The sequence below is a fragment of the Lynx canadensis genome, chromosome B4 (genome assembly GCF_007474595.2).
Source record: "Lynx canadensis isolate LIC74 chromosome B4, mLynCan4.pri.v2, whole genome shotgun sequence".
NCBI classification, from domain to species: Eukaryota; Metazoa; Chordata; class Mammalia; order Carnivora; family Felidae; genus Lynx; species Lynx canadensis.
The window spans coordinates 96,566,795-96,591,260 of record NC_044309.1 but is presented as its reverse complement, the minus strand read 5'-3'; positions in this window follow the sequence as shown (position 1 = coordinate 96,591,260).

The window sequence follows — 24,466 nt, the reverse complement described above, 5'->3', positions numbered from 1 at the left end:
TTTAAAACAAATATAAAAACGTAAACTAGCACTTTGGTCGACAAAATAAGGCATTTTACTGACTGAATAAAGCACGGACTGCTGCCTCTAAAAAGTCCATAGAAATTAGCCATTGTGGCATTGACCAGAAGATGGGTAATTCAAGCGTTTATAAATACGAAACAAATTAACTGTGGCAAGACCCAGCCACTCTGTCCCCCTTATCATGTCTTCTCTAATCTCCCACCTCTTGTAGGAAGAGAAGGGATTTTTTTAAGCTGAGGAAAGCCACAGAGACTTTTTCAGCATTTTAATACAATAATATTATTCTCACAGTTGCTCGATATTTGCAGACTGGGCAGTATGTGTGTGTGTGTGTGCATGTGTGTGCGTGCATGTTGAGTGGGTGCGTGTGTGGAAAAACTGCCTCCGTTTACCCAGGACTGTCAGTTTTAGCACTGCAAGTCTCACATCTCAAGAAAACTGAGTCTCAGGCAAACCAGAATAGTTGGTCACCCTATTTGTGGGAGAAAAGATAGTTTGTATTGTAAAATATTCTCCTCAGAATAACATGAAGACATTTGTAATAGGAATGGTATTTTGAATAGTATTCATAAGTTGTCTTTCTTGCCTTTCTGAATGGAAGATTTTCAGTGGTTTACCCGAAGCATTCCTCTACCTGGGATGGAGCAGATGAACAGTTCTTTAAGGGAGAAGGAAAAAGTTTGAGATTTGCAGATGTGATTCTGGGTGAAGAAGCAGTATAATGTTTGACTTCAAATATGTAACTCAGGACTATTGGGACGATAGTTTTGCCACCGTCAATATTATGCCTTGAATTGATTGGTTTTCCAATCAGCCTGTATTCTTGAGAGAGGAACTGCAAGATTGCTTTGTTCCTGTTATACTTCATTGAAATAGAGACTGAAAGATGTGGAATATGGGGTTCGCCTCTAGCATAGAAATGATCTTCCACCAACCTTAAAGAGCCATGTTACTTTTGTGATATAAAAATTGTATGATACTGAGGAAGTGAAAAAATTTCTCCTCTTGCCCTGGGATATTGGCAAGAAAAGTGGGATATGGAAGAGAGACAAACGTGAATATGTCCTGTCTCTAGGTACCTCTGAAATTGTGTCCCACAGGGTTAATGAGGTGTAATTAGCAGAAAATTTGAAGCTTGTTTTTCAGAGAACTGTTTCTCCCTAATCAGCTATTGTTTCTTTTCAGACTTCACCAACAAATACACTAGCCCTCTGTATAGAAGCCTGTTCCAGCCTATAAACCAGCAAGGTCCTGCATTCCTCAGCCTGAATGGTCTTAGAAGCCAGCCTATACCAGCCTGAGCTCAGCCACTACATCAATGTCTATGCAGATGAGCCAAGAAATGTCTGACAGTTACCTGTACTTCATTATAATGTTAAAGTCTGCACCTTCAGAGGAGCACAAGAACAGACATGTTTTCTAAGTACACCTGTATGACCATAAGCCCACCTTTACATGCAATGACAAGTCTTCTCTTTCCAAATATTTATCCTAAACCCTACATATAAAGAACCTGCTTGCCTACCCCTGTTCCAGGAGTCACTGCTTTGGATATTATTCTTTGTGATTTCCTTATTTGCTGCAAAGAAAGATCACTTTGTGTGACGACTCCACCTAGTACAGTCTCTGTTGGTAACTCATCAAAGAGCCTCTTCATGTTAGTCCAGTTACACCACCAAGGAAGAGGGCAGAGTGTCCCCAATCTCTGATTAGAGTTCAAGAAGGAGACTATCTCACCAAATGCCTGTAGCGATCCCAAGTGTTGACAGATCAAGGTAATTGGTGGCACAGAGGGCCCTAGGTTGCAACATTCCCAAACCACCCTTGATTCCCATGTCTCATGGATGTGTTGAGAGTCAATGGATCTGCAAAGATATGTATTATGGACAAGAAAAGTGCCTCCTTCCCTGGCCAGAGTCTGGGAGGATCTCCAGGCTGGTATGACGGATAGAGAATCTGGCAGATGCCCAAGGTTCTACAATTAGCAGAAATCAAGGTGACAGAGTGCCACACGGCATTTTCAGGCTCAAAATAATTATAATAATGAGATCACCAGTTACAGACTTAAGCATCACAGGGTATCAGGTCTCTGACTACACATGAGTTTGCTTCAGCAGTCAGACAACACCAGACTGTGTAAAAAGGAACTTGAGCCTCTTCTTCTAACTCAAGTCCACTTAAGCCCCGCTTGCCTCCACTCATACATTAGACCTTGCCTGAAGGGGAGAAGCAGGAGAAGAGGAAGTCTCCAAATCTGAGACACTGAAAAATGTCCAAGAAAGACTAAACTCTACTATAAGGGTCTATTTAAATAATTTGATATGGCCAAGCTCCAAACCAAATTAAATATTTACTTACTTTCTACTCTCCAGAGGGTGGGTGTTCAGAAAGAAGTTCAATCATTCACTCAAAACAGTAGCTACTTTTCTTTTGTTGGTCTTGAACGTTCTTGTTGTAGTATAAGCGAATGAGTCCATGCACTGACCCTTTTTCTTAAATATAGAATCAGTACTCTGGTATGGGAGAGGTTGTTAAATGTTTACCCAACTTTCTTTTCTCTTTTCCCTAGGCAAGCAGCTGAACTATGTTTATAAGGCTACTTTGCAGGTCATGTCAGTAAATTCTAGCTAAATGAACGTGCGTGAACTAAGAAATGACATTATCTAGTTGGATGATAATTAAACCTCCTCTACATCCATCTTTCTTATTTCCTTTCCATTAGCTAGACACAGAAAACTCTGAATCAGGTGATATAGCCATGGGCTGGCAGCATCCAAGCTTCCTGAATCACAATGTGGAAGAAAGCCACCCAGGTGGCTTTTTTTATTAACCACTTGGAATGGCTGAAACATGAACTTCTCCCAATCTTCTATGAGCTCAAGAAATTGTTCCACTCACAGCATCTGGTATTTTTTCCCTCATCATATCAAGTTCTCCTAAATATGTACACAAATCAATCCTTAGCCAAAGACACAAGGGAACCCCAATGCGGATTTCTAAAGATCTTTATATATGTGGCTCCCTTCTCTCCAGTCTCCTGCCCTACAAAATTTAACTATCTTTGCCTCCTTGAGCTCCTATCTCTGATTCCTCAGCTTAATGAGACAGGGCTCTGTATGGATCTCACCTTCCTCCATTGTTGTCTGGAAACCATCTCTTGGAGATAGCCAGAGACATAGTAGGATTCACATTACTTGTTTCTTTTCTCTTAAAGATCACCAGCTTCCTCTGCTTATTGTCTAGTAAATTAAAATAGCTGCTTCAAGTGTCTTCCCCCACCCCCTACTTTTTGGTTGTTAACAGTAGGAAACTAAATACCATCTTCTTTCTTTGATAGAAAGAAGTGGGAGTCTTAAAATGTTACATAATTTGAAATGTCTATTTTATCATGGACATCATAGGTTTTGTGCCCAAAAACAATTCATTAGAATTTTGCCAACCTTTTGTGTTTATGTAAAGTGTGCTTTTGTTTCCATTTGAAAAAATGTAAGTTTTCTACATTCGTGCATAAATACATAACTGGTCAATAGTTTGAAGTAACTTAATGTCAAATGCAACTTTTTACAAATATTTTCATACAATTTAACAAAGACATGCCATATATTTTAGGATTATGTTTAGGCTTGCAGTATATAAAAATCCTTTATGAATGTTCATTTGCATTTTTAGTTGTTCTTCACTTCTGGAAGGAAGGAAGGAAGGAAGGAAAAAAGAAAGAAAGAAAAAAGAGAAAGAAAGAAGAAAAAGGAAAGAAAGAAAGAGAAAGAAAGAAAGAAGAAAAAGGAAAGAAAGAAAGAAAGAAAGGGAGAAAGAAAGAAGGAAAGAAAGAAAGAAAGAAAGAAAGAAAAGGAAGGGAAGAAGAAAGCTAACTAAATGGCTATAAAGTTTCACAGAGAAGCTATTAAGACTGTAAATGCATTATCAAAAAGCATTTTCCATTTTATTACATTTATTTTTCTTGACCTCAGGGCCAAGATTGTTGTCTCTTTCACTGCTAGATTCCTTAGCTCAAAGAGAGCAACTAAGAAATTTCAACATGTCTCTAAGTTACATATGAAAGCCAAAATAATTTTATTAAATGATGGGGCTCATAATAGGCTAGTTCTTACTGGTAAAGCTATTGTGGTAGGCAGAATTCCAAGATGGCCTCCAAGACTCATACCCTTGGTGTACATGGCCAGTACTGTCCCCTTGAGTATGGATGCGATTTGTGAATATGGATGATTAATTTACATTATATGCAATGGTGAAGGAGTTTTGCAAATGTAATTAAGTCACTAATCAGTTTGATTTTGAGTTAGTCTAAAGAGAAGTTATCCCAGATGGGCCTGACCTAATCAGGTGAGCTCTTTAGAGGCAGGTTTAGGCTTTTCCTGAGATAAGAAAAATTGTCTTATTGTCCTAGAAGTAAACTGCTATGTTGTGGGAAGGCTTATAAAGGACTCACATTATAAGGAACTATGAGAGTCTTCAAGTTGCTGAAGGTAGTGGTTGAAGAAAGAAAATAGGAACCTCAGTCTACACCCAAAAGGAATTGAACTTTTCCAGTGATACATTAGCTCCAGAGCAGAATGCAGTCTCACCAAAACCTTTGATTAGATTTAAATTTGCTTTGTGAGACTCTTAGCAGAGGGTCCAGTTATGCCAGGCCTAGATGTCTGACATATGCAATAAGTGTTGGTATTTTGTTATACAGCAATTGATAACTAATATACCTCTATTGGCTAGTAAAATATGAAATACTTCTACCAGTTTGAACTGATAGAAGTCCTCAAACTCTTAAGTACTCCATCACCACCACTCAGTCATCCAGGCTATCACTGTTCTTAGACCTATGGAGACATTCCCACAATTCAGCAACTCCAGGACCTTGCTTCCTCAATATGGCAGTGTCCCTTCTGATTGGGCAGTGATCAGGCTTACTGACGGTTAAATATTTTTAAAATATCACTTAATACATTATATGGTATTTAATTAAACACTATATCTTGGATATATATTACTACTTTATATATCTAAAAGGTACTTCAAAGAGTTGTAGAAATTGTAGGGTTTAGAACAAAAGAAGTACCTACTTCATGGAGATTGCCTGTGAGCTAGGGAAGATATAGAAAAAAAGAAAATCAAGTTAGCAAATAAGATTTTTGACAATGATAAATACTAGAGGAAATTAGTAGGGTCTATAAGACACAAATACCTGTTTCATGCCCACTTTGCCAACTTAGTTTTCTGAACTGCCGTATTTTGTCACCACTGCCTTTTGGGCCTCTTTTCTGATTTGATGATGATAATGATGATATACTTATATAATTAAATATAATATAATTATATAATTAAAATATAACATAGCGTTATAATATAATAATAATAACCATCACAAGTATGCACCTAGCATTTTCTCTGTGCCAGGCATGGTGATAGTTGCTTAACATACATTGTCTTATTGAATCCATCCAACACCTCTGTGATTTAAGTACCCTGTAAAGTGCTTTTCTAATATATATAATATAGCAAGTGTGATATTCAGAATAATTAACAACCATTATGACATAGTTACTGGCCAAAGTGATGAAGAGTGATTGGCAGGCAGAGAACTTCTCAAAAAGGTAGAATCTGAGCTAAGACCCAGAGATTGAAAATGAGCCAGCCATGAAACAATCTATATGAGGTCATTGGAGCAGAGTGGCTCAGTCAAGCGTCCGACCTCAGCTCAGGTCATGATCTCGAAGTCCCCGAGTTCCAGCCCCGTGTGGGTTTCTGTGCTGACAGCTCAGAGCCTGGAGCCTGCTTCGGATCCTATGTCTCCCTCTCTCTCTCTGCCCCTCCTCCACTCATGCTCTGTCTCTGTCTCTCAAAAATAAAAAAATAAAAATGTTAAAAAAATAAATTAAAATAAATTAAAAATTAAAACAAAAAAGATGAGGTCAGAAAGGTAAACCTTGTGAATTTAAGACCATTCAAACCATTGTAAGGATAGAATTTTATTTTTAAGTGAAAGAGGAAGTCTTTGAAGGCTTTGGAGCAGAAAAGTGACAAAATTTAATTCACTCCGTTCCCTGTGGCTTTGGTCCATAGCATCTAATAGCCAGCCATGACATATTTCCAGGAGCTGTACCTAGGAAACTCCTTTACCATTCTTTTCTCTGTCTTCCCTACCAATGGTGTGCGCTTATGGCCTCTCAAGTGAACAAAATTTCGTTAACCTGTTGCTACTTATCTTACTCTTGACACCTTGCATTTTACGAAAGTTTTAGATCAACCCATACAGCTTCAGTACTTGCTACATTTCTGAGCATATTGATGAGGGATCTTCTTAATTCCTCACACCCCTACTTCTTGGGGAAGCTGGACAAGCTGTTTTAGTAAAACAGCAATACAAGAGTGTAGGTTGGCTACATAGAAACAAAATGAACCACTGCTCTCTCCCCATCATTCTTTCCTCAGCTTTCCAATTTAACGCAGTACTTTGATGTCATATTTTGGGCTAGTATCTAAATCACACAAGATTTTCAGACAGAGATGGTCAGCACATGACCCAAAGGGGTTCATATGGAATGATAGGTTTTAGCCGGCTAGTGTGGATGACAATTTTGGACTCTGTGTGTCCCCCCAGTACACTTTTAGCCTGGAGCAGTACCTTTACAGAAATGTCCTGCTCTGGCAGCTCATGCTGAGGTCTGCATGGCACGCGGAAACACCCACTTCATGCCCAGAGCTTACGAACTTAGTTTCCCAAACTGCACTAATTTATTGCTGCTACACAAATTACCATTAGTCACAAATTCTTTGCTTCTTGGCTTCTCATTCTATAATCATGATGATGATGATGATGATGAAGTTTACAATGACGATATAATAACCACCACAAGTATGCATCCACTGTGCCAGGCATGGTAATAGTTGCTTCACACATATTAGCTCATGTAATCCATTCAACAACTCTGTGACTTGAATACAATTTTAAGCCCATTTTACTGAGAAGAAAACTAAGGCTTACAGCCTAGAATATCTCATAGTTTGTGAGAAGCGAACCCAAGACTTGCACCCAGAATGTTCTGGCATTAATGCCCATAGCCTTGCCCACTCTGGACTGCTGAGTATTCTTGGCCTCCAAGCTACCAGTGCTTTGACTTGTGCTTTTAGGCTCTCTTTGGTAATAATGCTTTCAGCTTCTACCTAGTCTTGGGAAAATACTTTCAGTATACTGCCTCTGAGTAACAAAGGCAGATCTCGGGTTTTGTTCTTGTGACTTACCCATAATGCATCTTACCATTCTTTCTTACTGGGAGCTACCTACAGTGGCTCATAGATCAAATGGAAACAATGATAATGAAAACTTTATAATGTATACAAACTGAGTTATTATTAAATTACTTTGTAAAGGCCAAAAGAGTTTTTATAAAAGGCGAGAAGTATATTGCTTAGTACCCACATTGTTCCCAGAAAAGGATTCAAGGCCATTAGAAATGTAATTTCAACTCAACCTGCTGTTCTTTAACCCCGCTTTAAAAATAGTCAGAGAAAATTAATTGAAAAGAAATTTATGTTATTAAGTAATACTGTTTGGATTTTCACTTGGTCAAAAGTGAATTATATTTAGATTGCATAGCCAAAAAACACTTAATAGTTTTGTAAAAATCTGGTTTTTCTCTAACCATAATGTTGGGAATGGTAAAAAAAAAAAAAAAAAAGTTTTCTTCTTGTACTATCTTCTGGATTGCCCTAGTATTTGTATTCGAATATGAAAATGTCTTCTCTTCTAAGCTATGGTAAAAAGAATACTCACATTCACTTCCCACAGATGTTTTGAATTTCCTTTATGTTATGTACTCATTTAATCTGCTTTTCATAATTGTTTTATTTTGCCTTTTTTTTTTTTTATCTGTCACAGAATAGCATTCAAGGCAATTTATGCTTCTTAACAGCAGGTAGTATGTACTTTGTGGCTAACCTTCTAATGGATGCAGACTTCAATGAACAAGATAGAAATATTTTAAAAAGTACAAATATTCAGATATCTTCTATCTCCTGGCTGACCACAGCACCCCAACTGAGCAATTATATTATTCCAAATGGAGATAATTCTTTAAATGATATTGCAGCATCACACAGTAAATGGCCCAATGATATTCAAGACTAACATTTCTTGTTCTTAAGCACATTATCTCTTCATCTTTATATATGCATATAACTAGATAAAGATAGACCTGACATTCTTGTCCTCAGAAATTCCTTTGTGAATTAATAGATGGAACTTTTTTCAGTGGTAAGCCCTAGATTTACAAATAAATTTAAAATAAATTAACAAGCAAAAAATGAAAGTAATTTTAAAGACAATTTTTTCCATTTTAATAGCAATAGTATATTTTGAATGCATTTTTATATATTTTTTTTTAATTTTTTTTTTAACGTTTATTTATTTTTGGGACAGAGAGAGACAGAGCATGAACGGGGGAGGGGCAGAGAGAGAGGGAGACACAGAGTCGGAAACAGGCTCCAGGCTCCGAGCCGTCAGCCCAGAGCCCGACGCGGGGCTCGAACTCACGGACCGCGAGATTGTGACCTGGCTGAAGTCGGACGCTTAACCGACTGCGCCACCCAGGCGCCCCTGAATGCATTTTTGATAAATCTATTTGAAGTGTTTTCCTTATATTCTCTAAGCTGAATTTATTTTCTGACTGATTTGACCCATCATTTTATATTCTAAGGCGTAAGAACTGCTATAGGGGTGCCTGCGTGGCTCAGTTGGTTAAGCATCCGACTCTTGATTTCAGCTCGTGCTGGAGTCCAGCTCCAGCAGGTCCAGGGGTTCCCGAAGGATGGATGGCATCGGCGAAAAAGTGAAAATAAAACAACTGTAAAATAAAACAACTAAAATAAAAAACTGAAATAAAAATGGACACAGACAACAGCAGTGTGTTGAACTGGCCAATTTATTGTAGCAAACGTGGCTTTATATTTGCTAGTGATTTCCTTATACATACATTGTCTATGTTTTTCTAACATTACCTAATTTTAAAAATGTTCCTATGTGCAATCAACCTTTAAGAAATAAAATGGCGATTTTCTCATAATGTTCCTGCATACTCTTTGATTATTGATTAATTTCTTACATCATTCCATTATGCATCTGTGTTTATCTATAATTACCTATAGTCTATAAAGCATTTACTTTGCTGTTCGCATGAAAGGCCCTCCATTTCTCAACACCTCAAGTGGAACAGTTACAGGGACATGACCTCCTAACCACATGAGGCCAGAAGAACAATGTGTTTGCCTCCGTCTGAGGTGCCAGGAAGGGGCCGAAAAAGCCTTAGAAACCCATGCCTCATACATCCTCAGAGATACAATGCACTTAGGAACCAATGAACCATTCTGTACCTTAACCGACTAGCTTCAGTCATCTAGAATGCCTCCGAGGGGCCAGGTGGGCCTAGGGGTTAAAGTCACCTGTGCCCAGAGATACGCTCCTTAGTTGCCGGAGTGAGGCTTTCAAATCCATATGTCTCTTCTTTACAGGCCCTCTTTGCTGGCAAAGGTATGAAGCTATCCTTCCTGTAAGTAGAGGAGTCTCCATAGGGGATGGCAAGGACTAAATGTAGGGCCGCACAATTTCTTGCAGAAGCTTATTTTCTTTCCTAATGGTTCTTTTCCCAGAGGGCCTGTCGAGGGCAATTCCCCAACAGACAACACCCCAGGTAGTTTTAAGGCCAAATTACCTAAAAGCAGGAGTACAAGAAGCTTCACTGTCAGTGGGCCACCTTGCAGTCATCAATCCGTCCACAGCCCGGGCCCTGCCACTCAGGCTGGGATAGCTCGGCTTCCAGTAAGCTCGGGTGATCTCACCATTCATGAGATTGAGCTCTGCATCGGACTCCCTCCATGCTGACAGTGTGGAGCCTGCCTGGAATTCTCTCTCCTTCTTCTTCTTCTTCTTCTTCCCTGCTCACACTCTCTCTGCCTCTCTCAAAATAAGTAAATACACATTTAAAAAAAGAATTGTTATACGCAAAGAATATTTATTACAAATATCTGTTCCCTTCTATTTTCTTTTGGGTATGTATGCATATCCAAGCAATTTTTTAAACACTTGTTATGGCTGAAAACACATTAGAATAATGGTGACAGTATTTATTTATTTTTTAATTAAGGGCATCTTGAAAATACTTGTTAAAGTACAGGACAGGAAGCATAGGTGGCAGTGAGAGGTATAAAAATTTTCTTATTCATATGCATTTATATTGTACTAATCATGTTATCTATTCATGGAATTTATATAAAGCCCAAAAAATGGTCTTTATTTTATTCTAAGTGTGCAATTCTACTACAGCTTAGTTTTAATTGCATAGACAGGAACATAAAATTTACATGACTTTTCTCCAGAGTGATATAGACTCTTGGCTATATAGTGACTTGGATAAGCTTACTTTGCTATTTGTTTATGTACATATGTGAAAAGGTAGGTTTTACTTTTTTTATTAAAGCACATTGTATTGGCATTTTCTCATATAACCTTTCAATTCTCCAATAAAGCTGATACACATAAAAAAATAAGTAGGAAAGTATCCCATGATCCCCTTTTAAGAAGATGTTTAAAAAATCCTGTTAAGGGGCGCCTGGGTGGCGCAGTCGGTTGAGCGTCCGACTTCAGCCAGGTCACGATCTCACGGTCCGTGAGTTCGAGCCCCGCGTCGGGTTCTGGGCTGATGGCTCGGAGCCTGGAGCCTGTTTCCGATTCTGTGTCTCCCTCTCTCTCTGCCCCTCCCCCGTTCATGCTCTGTCTCTCTCTGTCCCAAAAATAAATAAAAAAAGTTGAAAAAAAATTAAAAAAAAAATCCTGTTAAGCAAATTTACAGCTAAAATTAAAATTGATAATTGTGTGTATTTCCAATTATTTTATGATCTCTTTCTTCTATAATCTTCATAGAGTGCCAAGATGTTTTGTATCAGTTTTCTTAGTTTTTACTCACTTTATTCTATTTATTTCTATTGAGGTCTCAAATGCTACTATTCATCAAGTTGTTTCCAATTATCTAATTACTCCTCATTTTTACAAGCCAAATTGATAAGGTTATCTACCTTATGTTCTATTGGAAATTTGTCAGATCTTAGTTATTAGTGTTGGTAGCAAAGCCTTCCCTATGGACAGTAGAATATGGTTTAAGGATGATTGGAGTGGCTTCGGGGGACAGGAAACCATTTCTTTGTGGCTCTTGCTGCCATGAATTCATGTTTTTAAATAAAATCAGACTAAAATAAATTCCACGGAGACCTGTGAAGGGTAACTCAAATTATTAGAAATTTAGTGGGTGGATTCAGATAGCTGGGTAGAAGTTGGAAGTATCTGTGAATATTCAGCATACTTAATGAAATCATGGGCCCTAGACTCAAACTTTCTGGACCTGCATTCCAGCTCCACCACTTACAAACTGAGCAATGCCCTCAACTTCTTTGAGCCTAATTAGTAAATGAGGGTGATATTAGGTACCATGGACCGTTGCTGGTGCCGGAGAATATATCAGTAACAAAGCATAATTTATGAGTTCGTAGAACTCACATGGGGGAGAGGATAATAAATAAACGAAGATAAGATTAGGCAAGGTGTGATTAAAAACAGAAATAATATAGGATAAAAGAAGAAAGTAAAAGTACAGGAGTGTGGGGACGCTGTCAATCTTTTAGAAAAGATGGTCGAGGAAGATCTCATTAAGAAGATGGGATCTAAAGGAAGTTTGAGAACAAGCCATGTAGATACTCTGGAAAAAAAAAAGTCATTCTAGGAAAGATTGGGAAAAGGAAAGACCTAAGCCAAGAATATGTGTGGTGTGTACACGTAGTAGCAGGGGAGCCAATGAGCACTTAGCAAAGTGAAACAGAGGGAAATTAACAGAAAGTGAATTTTAAGAGGTAGAATACAGTGAGTGGGATGGTAACAAATTACACAGGGCTTTGAGTCAAGGTTAAGATTTTGAGTATTACCTTGAGATGAGAAGCCATTGGCAGATGTCCTAAAGAGCAGTACAAACTTGCTTGTTTTATAGAACAGCCATGGCTTACGTGTTGCAAAAGACTGTATGAGAGAAAGAATAGAACCATAAGGGAGACTAAGAAGTGAAATAATTGTAGCTCCAACTAGTTCAGTAGCCCAGTGCACATGCTGAGAAATGATCGGATTCTTGATATAATTGGAAAGTAGGTCTAAATGAATTTACTAACATATTGGCTATGGGGTGGGAGAGAAAGAGGAGGGATTTTGTCTTAGCATCTGGAGAGGAGAAATTGCCATCTACTGAAATGGTGACAATTAGAACAAGAACACTGTTGGTGGAGAAGTTAAGGGACATGATATATTACAGAGGTTAAAGACATGATATTTTAAAGGTGCCCACGGGTAGGTATTTTCTTACAGAAGACTGAAGTTTGTCAGACAGGAATGTAAATCTGGAATCGATCAGTGTATAGCTATATTACCTGAGGTCATGACACCAAATAACATTGTCTGGGTAGTTGTGTTGATAGATAATGGTTCTAAGAACTGAGCTCTAAGGCATTCCAACATCTGAAGTTACAGAAGATCATAGAAACCAGCAACTGAGCAATGCCCTTAACTTCTTTGAGCCTAATTAGTCAATGAGGGTGATATTAGGTACCATGGACTGTTGGAGGAGAACTTAGAGAACTCCAGAGGATTAGGGAATAAGATGTTTCAAATGCTGTCAGTAGATGAGCAATGGGAAGTGACCACTGAATTTGGTAACAAGGAAATGACTCTTGACCTGTGCAAGAGAAATTGTGGTAAAGTGGTGGGGACAAAAGCCCTATTAGAGTGAGTTCCAGAGGAAGCAGAAAAGGAGGAACAAGAGATGGTAGCTCTTAGCTTTTTCAAGAAATTTTGCTACAAAGGAAACAAGAAAAAAGGAGAGTAGGTAGAGGAGGATGTGTGATCAAAAAATATTAAAAAAAATTTTTTTTAACGTTTGTTTATTTTTGAGAGACAGAGTATGAGCAAGGGAGAGGCAGAGAGAGAGGGAGACACAGAATCCGAAGCAGGCTCCAGGCTCTGAGCTGTCAGCACAGAGCCGGACATGGGGCTCAAACTCATGAACTGCGAGATCATGACCTGAGCAGAAGTCTGACGCTTAATTGACTGAGACACCCAGGCACCCCAATAAATAATTTTTAATTCAGAGATAGTTGCAAATATTAAATGAAATAATACATGTAAGGAAATAGAATAGAATAGAGCCTGGCATGTGCAAGCTCAGTAAATATTTGCTATTATTATTATTGTTATTATTAATTATTCACTAAAATTCTTTTCATAATAACAGTATAAAGTTAACTCTGTCCTTTTTCTTTTCAATCTCTGAATAACTAAGCAGTTCCAGAGTCATGGAAATCTTCAGAAGACAGAGAAATTGCCTTGACTTGTCATGACCAAAGTCAGCTGAATCAGGGACAAGGAAATAGAGATAATTCAAAACCATGAGTTATCAGATAATCCAAACTCTATACTTTTGCTATAGATTTCAAACTTTGCTGCATTTGACACTGTTAACCGCCTCCTCCTTCATGAAGCTCTCAGCTCTCTTGATTCTATGACAACTTGTGACTGGTTTTTCTGCCTTACTGAACATTTCTCTAAATTGTCTTCTCCCTCTCTAAGTGTAGATTTTTCTTCAACATTCTGTTTTCACTCCTGGTCATTTCTCTCTCTCCTTCAATGATCTCAACATCCAGAGAGGCTTCATTCTGACTATGTTCAACATGAATGCATTTTCTTAACCCTACATTGGTTCTTCCTTCTTTTTGCACTGTTACAGTTGAAAACATTATCATCTTATCTGGTGGCTACAAAAGATTTTTAATCATTTTTAATATCTTTCCCTTTCACTCACCTTTCAAATCCAGTTACTTGTCTGGCCCTATGGTTGTCATCCTCTTGTCTATTTGTTTAAGCGCCCTCGACTGCTGTTGATTCCCAAATATGTTTCAAGCCTGATCCTCTCTCTAGACTGCTAGATTCATGACATCTCCAATTGAATGCCTCATCATCACCTCAAATTTAACATCCCCCAACTTGCCATTCCTCAAGTGTCCCTGTCACAGTAAAAGCACCTCTTTCCATTCATTACACCAGTCTTGAACGTTGTAGTCATCCTCGACTATTCTATTTCTCTAACATCCACCTCCAATTAATCAGCATATCTTTCCATTATACTATCAGAATGCATCCAAAAACATCTCAAATCTAAACATTTCTTGCCACTTCCACTGCCACTATCATTATCTTTCTTCTAGATTACTGAAATACCCTCTGTGGAGAACATGTGTTAACCAATATCTTATTCTGTCCTACTGCGGGTACAAAGAAGTTGTGCTTTCCTCTACCTGCTGTGATTTGCCTTGGAAAGAGAACTATAGGCAGATTATGATTTGTTTCATTTTCAGGTGAAGTCACTTAATTGTAACTGTTGACTCTCTACATCTTGTTTTCCTTTCTTTTTCAATTGTAGAAATACTTGTTGAAGTGGAGGTGTCATAAAATTGAAGGAACCTTTGATACTACATGGAGAGTGTCTTCAAACCACAGCATACCTTGCATATGTCATCATCTGGCCTAATGCAACTGCCAAATTGGTCTCCTTGATAAGTTCTTGCTTTCATATCCCTATAGACTATTTTTTAACAAAGCTGCCAATTGCTCTTTTAACACATAAAATACCATATCAGTCTTCTATTCCAAACCTTCTAATGGCTTCTCATCATACTTTGAATAAAATCCAAAGCCATTACCAACACCCTCTTGGCCCTGAGTACATGATTTGGTGCCTGCTCATCTTAAGTCTTTCTGTACTTCTTCTGCTCATTCATTCTTTACTCCATCTATTCTGGCCTTCTTTAATTCTTCAAATATGACTAGTGTGTTCCTGCGTGGGCCCAAAACAAAATGTCATCTCTCTTATTTCTGCCATCTACTCTCTGGTCTGTTGCATCCATTGGCAAAACTTAATGAAAGCTCAGCTGTTGAGGAAGTCTGGAAAATGTCGTTTGCAGACTCCTAGTTTTGGTAGTACAGGGAAGAGAATAAATGAACAAATGTGAAGCTAAGAACCAATAAACAACTCTCTAGTGCCCTTGGCATAACATAAATTGCACAATAAATATTTATTGAGAAGGCAAAATGAGTATGTCCTCCTCAAAGTTTCTCCTATTAATCAGCACCTGCTCAGAAGGTTCTGAATAATACAAAGAGGCACAAATAATGGTAATGGAGGTGGTGATCTGAGAATTGTATACTAAGTAGGTACAATATTCCTGAAAACTCATAAGGAGCAAGCCAACACAATAAAACTCTATTCTTGCCAGTGAAAAGTTGCATTACACAACCTTACTGACTAATACTCATATTCAAACTCCCTTCCTGAAAAAGTGAGCTATGGCACTGGCCTAAAGCTGGAGTCCTAAGATCTAAATCTGGAAGTGATGATGGGGCTGACATGAGAGTCACAGGGCATAAACTGTGGCAGCTCTAAATGTGGCAACCAAGGACAGAGCAGGAGTTAAACCAAACTGGTAATAAAATTCAAGCATCAATGTCATGAAATTAGGTAGTGAGACAGAAAACAAGAGCCAGGGATCAGGACAAAAACTAGTCACCAGAGTTATAGAGAAAAGTCTCAGAATAAAGGACAGGAGGCAGAGTTTCAAAAAATTCCTGTGGATCTGGAGAGTAACTCACAATTGTGTTCTGAAGAGAAGCTGTGTTTCTATATTCTATATGGGGAAGAGCATACATGCTATAAAATTGGGAAAACACATGGCAGATGAAATTTAATTAATTTATTGTGATTCTATTAAGTTCTAGACACTATGATAAGCAGTTTATATGAATGCATTATCTAACTTTCAGTTCACAAAATCCCCCAAAGTTATTCACGGTCTCAATTTTACAACTGGGAATAATGATACCCAGAGAGGTTAAGTCACTTTTCCCAAGACACACAATTTAGTAAGGGATACAGACAAAAACAAATAATGATTTAACTTAACAGCCCATAATCTTTCCCAGTAGCTATATCTCCTGCTAAAAGCTACTAACATCAAATATATTACACATATAGGACACACACATACACACACACAGAAGAAAAAAACGTTTTATCAATAATGCAAAATATACTTACAACTGCCTTTGGAACATATATAGTGAACTGATTTATCTTGCTAATTAAGTCTCTTATATTAATATTATAATGTACTTGTTTGCCCAGCAGCACATTCCAAGCAATGAAGGAAGGCAGGAACAAAATGATGTTGGCTAGTGGGAACGCACATTTGTGATAATAACTCACAAACAAAGAAAAGATTCCATTTTTCTACGTCTGTTTTATCAAAGCAGTATTCAATTTGCGTTAAAGGTATATTGATGATAAGGTGCCCATTGGAATTTTCTTCATGCTCTTAATCACTCTTATGAGCTTTAAAAAAAAAACATAAAACATAAATTTGAACTTTTGAGTTCTATTGTGAAGATACTACAATCAGGTGCTATCAAACCAGTCTTTGGAAAAAAAAATTTTTTTAAAAGCTGTAGAAAAACACATCAGTTTACATTCCACCTTTTCACTCCTTTTCACAATGTGTAATGGATTAAAAACAATGGGCTATCTCTGAAAGAAACTGTAAATGTAGCATTTAAATCAGCAACATCTATTTCCAAGCACATTTTTCTGGCAAAGCCCCAGAGGAAATACAATCAAAAGGCCGAATTTTACACACAATTTAAAGATGTAAATAAAAAAAAAAAAGGTGACTTAAGGAAATAAGGTATTTTTCTCTTAGATCTTGACAGCAGGTAACATTTTACATGAAAATTGTTTTGTTATAAAAAGCTAATGTATGTAGCAAAGATTTGCAATTGCTTCTGCTCAATTTTCACCTCCTCTGTTGACTCCCACATGGTTTAATGGGCCTACTATCCTTTACTCTTCCTGGAGTGTTTTAACATTTTAAGGGCACTTCTTCACCTCCATTCAACCCACTACAATTTGAATCTGTCAACTGGCACTGTTCTACCAGAATTTCTTAGGTGCTACATATTTAAGGAGTGCTTGACAGTTCTTACCTAATTCAACCTCTGAAAAGCATTTGATACTATTGACCATTAACTTGCCTTTGAAAGTTCCCTCCTTTCAGTTCTGTTTTAACATTCATCTCTGGTTTTCTTCCTTTCCCTCTGATTGCTCCTTCACAAAATCTCTTGAAGCTTCCCCTTCTTTCTTTGTCAATGCTCTAAGTGTTGGTGTTCAATGAGATCTACTTCTCAATTCTCCTTTATAATTCTTTTTTGTGATCTTATCCACTCTAAATTACATTTCAAAAATCATATTTCCAATCTTGACTTCTCTGGTAAACTCTGGACCTTTTAATCATACTGCACATTCGATAATTCCAGTTTAACCTCCATATAAACAAAACAAGAAGCAGACCTATCATATTGCCGAACAATCTGCTCTCTCCCCTGTGTTCTGTATCTTATCCAATGTCATGACTATTCATGTAGTTTTCTTAGTCCAAAATTTGGCAGTTGTCCTTAACTCTACCCTCACTTCCAACACCCACCATGCTCAAAAAAGAATTTATATAAATCCTGTCATTTTAATATGTGAAAAAGTTTCAATTCCCTCTCTTTACCACCTCTCTTACCTACTTTCACTAAAATTACTTTAACAGCCTCTTTTCTTTTTTCCCCTGATTCTGGTCTTGCTTACCTCCAATATAGTCTCTGCCCTTTATTAATGATAATTCTCATCCAGTTGGTTGCCTTTTTGTTTAGTTTCCCTCATTGTGCAAGACTTTTTAGTTTGTTGTAATTCCATTTGTTTATTTTAGCTTTTGTTGCTTGTAATAACTTTGTAAGGTGATGGATGATAACTAGGCTTATCATGGGGATCATATTGTAATGCATAACTATTGTGAATCACTATGACATACACCTTTAATAGGATGTTGTATGTTAATTATACATCAAAAAATGAAAAGAAAGGGGGGTGGAAATCTTCTCATCATGTCACTGTCCAGCTCTTTAAATATTCTACCAGGACCTTGGGTCTTCTGCCAAACTCTCAGGCATTCGATACAAGGTCTTTCATAATCTGACTCCAGCTAACCTCTGTCAGTATCAACTTCCATCACAATACGCGATCCTAGTATTTTAATAGTAAAAAACCCATCAAAGTACATAGTTTTTTGGGTGCAGCATTGTATTCTTTCTTATTTGCTTGACATATGCTGCTTACAAAGAATACTGTTTCCAGTATGTCTTCTTATTTGGTTCACTTACCCTACCCTTACTTCTTTTATACTCAAGTGGGAAATTTCCATGATTCACCCTTCCCAACAAGCACACACATGTGTGCATGCACACACACATGCACACACAATTTGGGCCGAGTGTTCTATCTCTAGACCAGAATTTTTTGACTTCAGAACTGTTGATATTTTGACAAGGATAATTCTTTGTTAGGAGGCTGTTTTGTACAGTGTAAGATGTTTAGCGATATCCTCAACCCTACACACTTGATTCCAATAGCACCCTTGGACTCCAGTTGTGACAACCAAAAATTTCTAGAGACATGGGCAAACATTCCTTGGGAAGGGGGTGGCAATTGCGTCTTGTAGAGAACCACTAATCTAGATTTTCACAGCTCCCTGTTCTTACCGTCAACAATGAGTATTTGGTCTCTCCTATTTTGTATGTTTTCTAAAAGCATAAAGAAAACAAATTTCTCATGTAAAATCAGACTAACCTAAAAATGATAGTATACAGAAGTAAAAATGTACTTTTGTACATGGATGCAAAATGTTTAATAACAAATTGAATTTAGCAATGAATTAAACAAAAATATACCATTATTAAATCAAATTAACTTTATAATTACAAAAATCCTTCAACAAATATCAAGAGATCAAATTAAAAATTCACTGTATTTGCTGGTCAAAGGAGAAAATATGATTATTCCAGTAGATACTGAAAATTTATTCAATTTTTTTCATTTCTCTACTAGCACAGTACCTTGTTTCAAACTAACATTTTCCCCACTCCCAGCCAAGAAGAACTGTTAAATTATTCTGAAAGTAAAGCAAAAATTATAACGTTGAATAAGAACTCTATGGATGTTTATTTTAGTTGCTTATCAGACATGGTAGAAGAGAGAATTCATGAAATGGAAACGAGATCTGGGAAAAATACATATGCATAAGCAAATAAAAAAGGATAGAAAATATGGAAAATTATATGATAGACTCATGGAAATGGTGAAAAAGATTAACAGAAGGAGATGAAAGAGAAAATGAGGAAAAATCAACATTTGGTAAAATAATGGCTACAGGTATCAAGCCAGGTATTCAAAAGTTTTACAAATACTAAATATGATATCTTTTAAAAATACACAATACAATGCCAAGACAAATTGTATTTAAAATTTTAATATTCAGTAAAATAAAGAAAACAAGAATATAGAGCAAAAATATATGAATAATGATCATAAGAACAACAATGAGAGTGATAACAAAAACAATGGAAGGCAGAGAATATTGGAAAGTATTCAAATTGCTAAAAGACAATGACTGCTGACATTGTATTCTAAATATACAGACACTCATGACTGGAAAATGAAGACAAAATAAAAGTACTTTTAAGAACAAACACTACAAGAATTCTTTTCCATAGATGTACACCAAAGAAATACCAAAGGGAGATCTTTAGGAAAGGAAACAATCTCGGACAGAAGCATGGAGACGTAGGAAGGGAAGAGCAGTAGAAAAGGTGAATATGAAGATACCTATTAAATATTGACCATATAAAATTATAATGATAATGTTTTATGGGAACTAAAATATAGGCAGAATTAAAATGCACGAAAATAGTAGCATAAAACGTGAGAGAGAAATAATGTAGTTAATGAGTTCTATGATCATCACCTTATCTGGGAAGTCCTCACAGTAGTAATTTATATCTTAATAGATAAAGAATTCATGACATTATCTTCAGGTTACTCACTATAAGAATAGTAAAAGAGTATATGACAATCAAATACAGCTAGAATGTAGAACATTTAAAAAATATTTAACACAGAAAAACAAGAGACTAGATAGGACAAAAAACGAACAAATTGTATGTTGATAGATTTGGTTACAAATACATCAGCCAATAGTTTCAGTGAATTTGACTAAATAATTAAAAGACAAAGATTCTTAGACTTGATTTTTAAAAACATGCAAACAATATGCCTGTAAGAGTTAAAATTCAAATATAAAAATATGTAAAGGTTCAAAGTAAAATGATGGGAAAATTAAGAGAATGAAAACATTACCAGAAGGAAATGAGGGTAACAATATCAGTATCATACAAAGTAGACATAAAGACAAGAAGTATTGATAGATGAAAGGGGGATTTTTCATAACATTAAAAGGCAATTCATCAGGAAGATATAACAATTTGCAACTAATAATCTAGTCTGGAAAGTATAGAACAAAAATGGGAAGAAAAAGAGAAAAATTAATAATCAGACTGGAAAATTTTAATAAACCTCTCAGGGGCACCTGTGTGGTTCAGTCAATTGAGCGGCCAACTTTGGATCAGGTCATGATCTCACAGTTTTGGAGTTTGAGACCTGAATCAGGCTCTGTGCTGACAGCTCAGAGCTTGCAGCCTGCTTCTGATTCTGTGTCTCCCCCTCCTTCTGTCCCTCCCCTTCTTGTGTTCTCTCTCTGTCACTCAAAAAATAAAATGTTAAAAAAAAAAACACCTTTCTCAGAAGAAAATAAGCTAATCAACAAAACAAAGCAAAACAAACACAAAAATAAAAATACAATTAAAAAAAAGTTGAGATATAGATCATTTGAAAAATGCAATTCATAAATTATCTAAGTGTCATATTTGGGTCACTATACCTGCAACTCCACAACTGAAGAAAACACTTTATTTTCTTTCTTTCTTGTTCTTTTTTTAATGTTTGTTTATTTTTCAGACAGAGAGAGAAAGAGAAAGTGCATGAGTGGGGAAGGGCAGAGAGAGAGGGAGAGACAGAATTGGAAGCAGGCTCCAGACTCTGAGCTGTCAGCACAGAGCCCATGGGGCTCTAACTCACAGACCACGAGATCATGACCTGAGTGGAAGTTGGATGCTTAATAGACTGAGCCACCCAGGCGCCATGAAAACACTTTATTTTCAATTGCACATTTACCAAAACTAACTATACGTTGGACTATATAATGCAAGAATTCAAAGAATTGAAATTATGCAGATTTTGTGGCCAGTCCCTAACAAAATTGTTAAAATTCAATTTTAAAAAGATAACTAGAAACCAAATATGTAAACATAAAGCAATATACTATACTTCTAAATAAGAATCCATTGGTCAAGGAGGACATCACTAGAGAAATTTTAATCATTTTGAAATGAATGATAATGAAAATATAACATCGAAACTTACAGAAAATAGATAAAATCATGCTCAAAAAATGTTTGCCTTATGGGGCTCCTAGATGGCTCAGTCAGTTGAGTGTCTGACTCTTGATTGAGTCCAATTCTTGATCTCAACTCAGGTCATGATACCAGGGTCATGATTTCTAGCCCTAAGCCCCATGTAGAGATCCACTCTGAGCATGGAGACTGCTTAAGATTCTCTTTCTCTCTCTCTCTCTCTCAAAATAATAAAAAAAAAATTTTTTTGTCTCAAATTTATATATGACAAAGAAGGGCTAAAAGGAGTGATTGAGGTATTTTTCTCAAAAAGTTAGAAAAAAGGGTAATAGCAAAAATTAATGCAACTAAAGGAGTTGCCTTTAAAAAATGAACATTTACTATGTGAATGGAACTGGAGGGTATTATGCTAAGTGAAATTAATCAGAGAAAGACAGAAATCACATGACTTCACTCATATGAGGACTTTAAGAGACAAAACAGATGAACATAAGGGAAGGGAAACAAATATAAAAACAGGGAGGGGGACAAAACAGAAGAGACTCATAAATATGGAGAACAAACAGGATTACTGGAGGGTTTGTGGGAGGGCAGATGGGCTAAATGGGTAACAGCCACTAAGGAATCTACTCCTGAAATCTTTGTGCATTATATGCCAACTAATTTGGATGTAAATTTTTAAACAAATAAATAAAAAATCAATTAAAAAAATGGACATTCAAAACTTTTATAAAAACTTGTAATATCAATTAAAAATAAAAAAATAACAAAATCATGAATTTATAACTGTATCATGACAGATAACACAAATATTAAAAAGATATTATAAAATCATATTACCCAAAATTTGAAAGGTTAGAGAAGATTGACATAATCTTATAAGATATAATTAATTGCATATAAAGAAATAGAATTTGTAATTAAAAATCACACACACACACACACACACACACAGACAGACACAAAATCTAGGCCAGAGATTTTCTGTAGATATTTAAAGAATAAATAAAACAAATCTTACCCAAAACTTACCAAGTGTAAGAAGAAGGAGTGGGGGAGGAGGAAGGAAGAGTTTATACTTTACAATTGGTTTGATAAGAACAGAATAACTTTGTTAACAGAATCTGATAAAGATATTACAATAGAGGAATGTTACAGGACAATGTCTTTTTCAAAAGCAAGAAATTTTTCTAAACACAGTATTAGCAAATCAAATGTCATTATATACTAATGGAATACTATATCAAAACCATTTTTTTATTTTTTCCAAAAATATTAGGTTTGCTTAAAGTTAAAAAAGCAAATGAATGTAATTTACTACATTAACATAATAAAGAAAAAATAATAATCTTAATAGATGCAAAAAAACTTGATAAAATTGAATACTCATTAATAATAAAAATATTTAGCAATCTAAGAATAGAAGGGAACTTCTTTAAATGAAAAAGGGCACCTACAAAAAACCATGTCTCAAGCATGGTAAAGTATTAAAACTTTTTGCTAGAAATTCAGACTGAAGTAAGGTTGCCTTTACAAGCTATCCTTACTTCTATTCATCATTCTAGAGATCCTAGATAATACAATAAGACAGAAAAAGGAAATAAAAGGAATAAGGAACAAAAATAAAAAAAATTGACCTTGTTCTCAGATGACATGATCATATGCTTATGAAAATATATACACACATACATACATACATACATATGTTGGATAGCTAGATAATAGGTAGATAGATAGATAGATAGATAACAAAAAGATAATAGAGATAGATAGATGATAGCATTTGTATACATACAAATGTTAAAAGCATAGAATTAGCAACTTGTGGGGTTCTGGCATCTGAATGTTAATGTGAAGTAAATAAATATGCATACCATTTTAAGTAAATTGATGCAAAGTGAGAAAAGAAACTAATTCAACTTCCAGCTTTTTCTTTCAGCAGCTTATCACTGGACATGTGGAGAAGAAAATATGATCCATGTAGTTGTATAGCAAACAATATATAACTAGTCATAATAATGTGAACTCTTTTTACTGCTCTTCAGCTTAAAAGTCAATCTAAAGACAAAGCCTTTAAGACTGATTATAATGACAAAACAGAATGTAAACTATACAGCAGGAACAAAGGGTTGTGTTTAAGTTGGATTTCCCTAGAATGAGAACCCGAGGATATGGATTTGAGTGCAATTCCTTTACTGGGGAGAGAATCCCAGGAAATACCAACAAGAGAATGTTCTTCTCTTGGAAGGAACATTATTGATCACATTACTTTCATGGACATCTGAGCCTCAACCCCAGAAAACTCTAAGAGACAGTGTAAAACCAGCCTCAGAGTTATTTTCTACTGAGGGACAGGAACCTGGGGCATTTTTGCTCCAAATTCTGCTTCTATTTGCTAAGGCCTAATACTAATGACCTGCCCTGTGGGAAGCCCAGGTGTTTTCAGGAGACATCATCAAGTATGAGGACAGGAGTGCTCACGGGCTATGAGAGCAGTATCAACAGCTTCTGCTAACGTCCCCACCTTCCATCACTCAGATCCACCCACATCCCAAGATAAGACCCTATGTGCCGCCTCTTCTTCAAGTTAATGGCCAGTCAAAATTTCTTTAGGAAAGAAGACTTCTAAGTTAAAAGGGTTTCTGGGACAAGCTGCTATCCTAGGTGTTCATCTTTTCCCTCCTCTAGCATTCATCCTAGATTCCCCTCCCCTTTGGACAGCCTTCTGCTCTAGGTTTGTTGCTTGGTGGATCTCCCACACCTTCATTAGGAGCTGAGTCCCTGCTCACCTTGCCCTTGTCAGGTCCTGGTCACTGAAATTGCTCATTCATAATTATTAGTGCCCATAGAAACAGTGAAAGGCAACTTGCTGAATGCCCTGAGTCCTGAAATACTCCTCACTGCCTCAGTGTCTACATAATAATAAGGTCAATTACTCCTGCCAATGTAGTA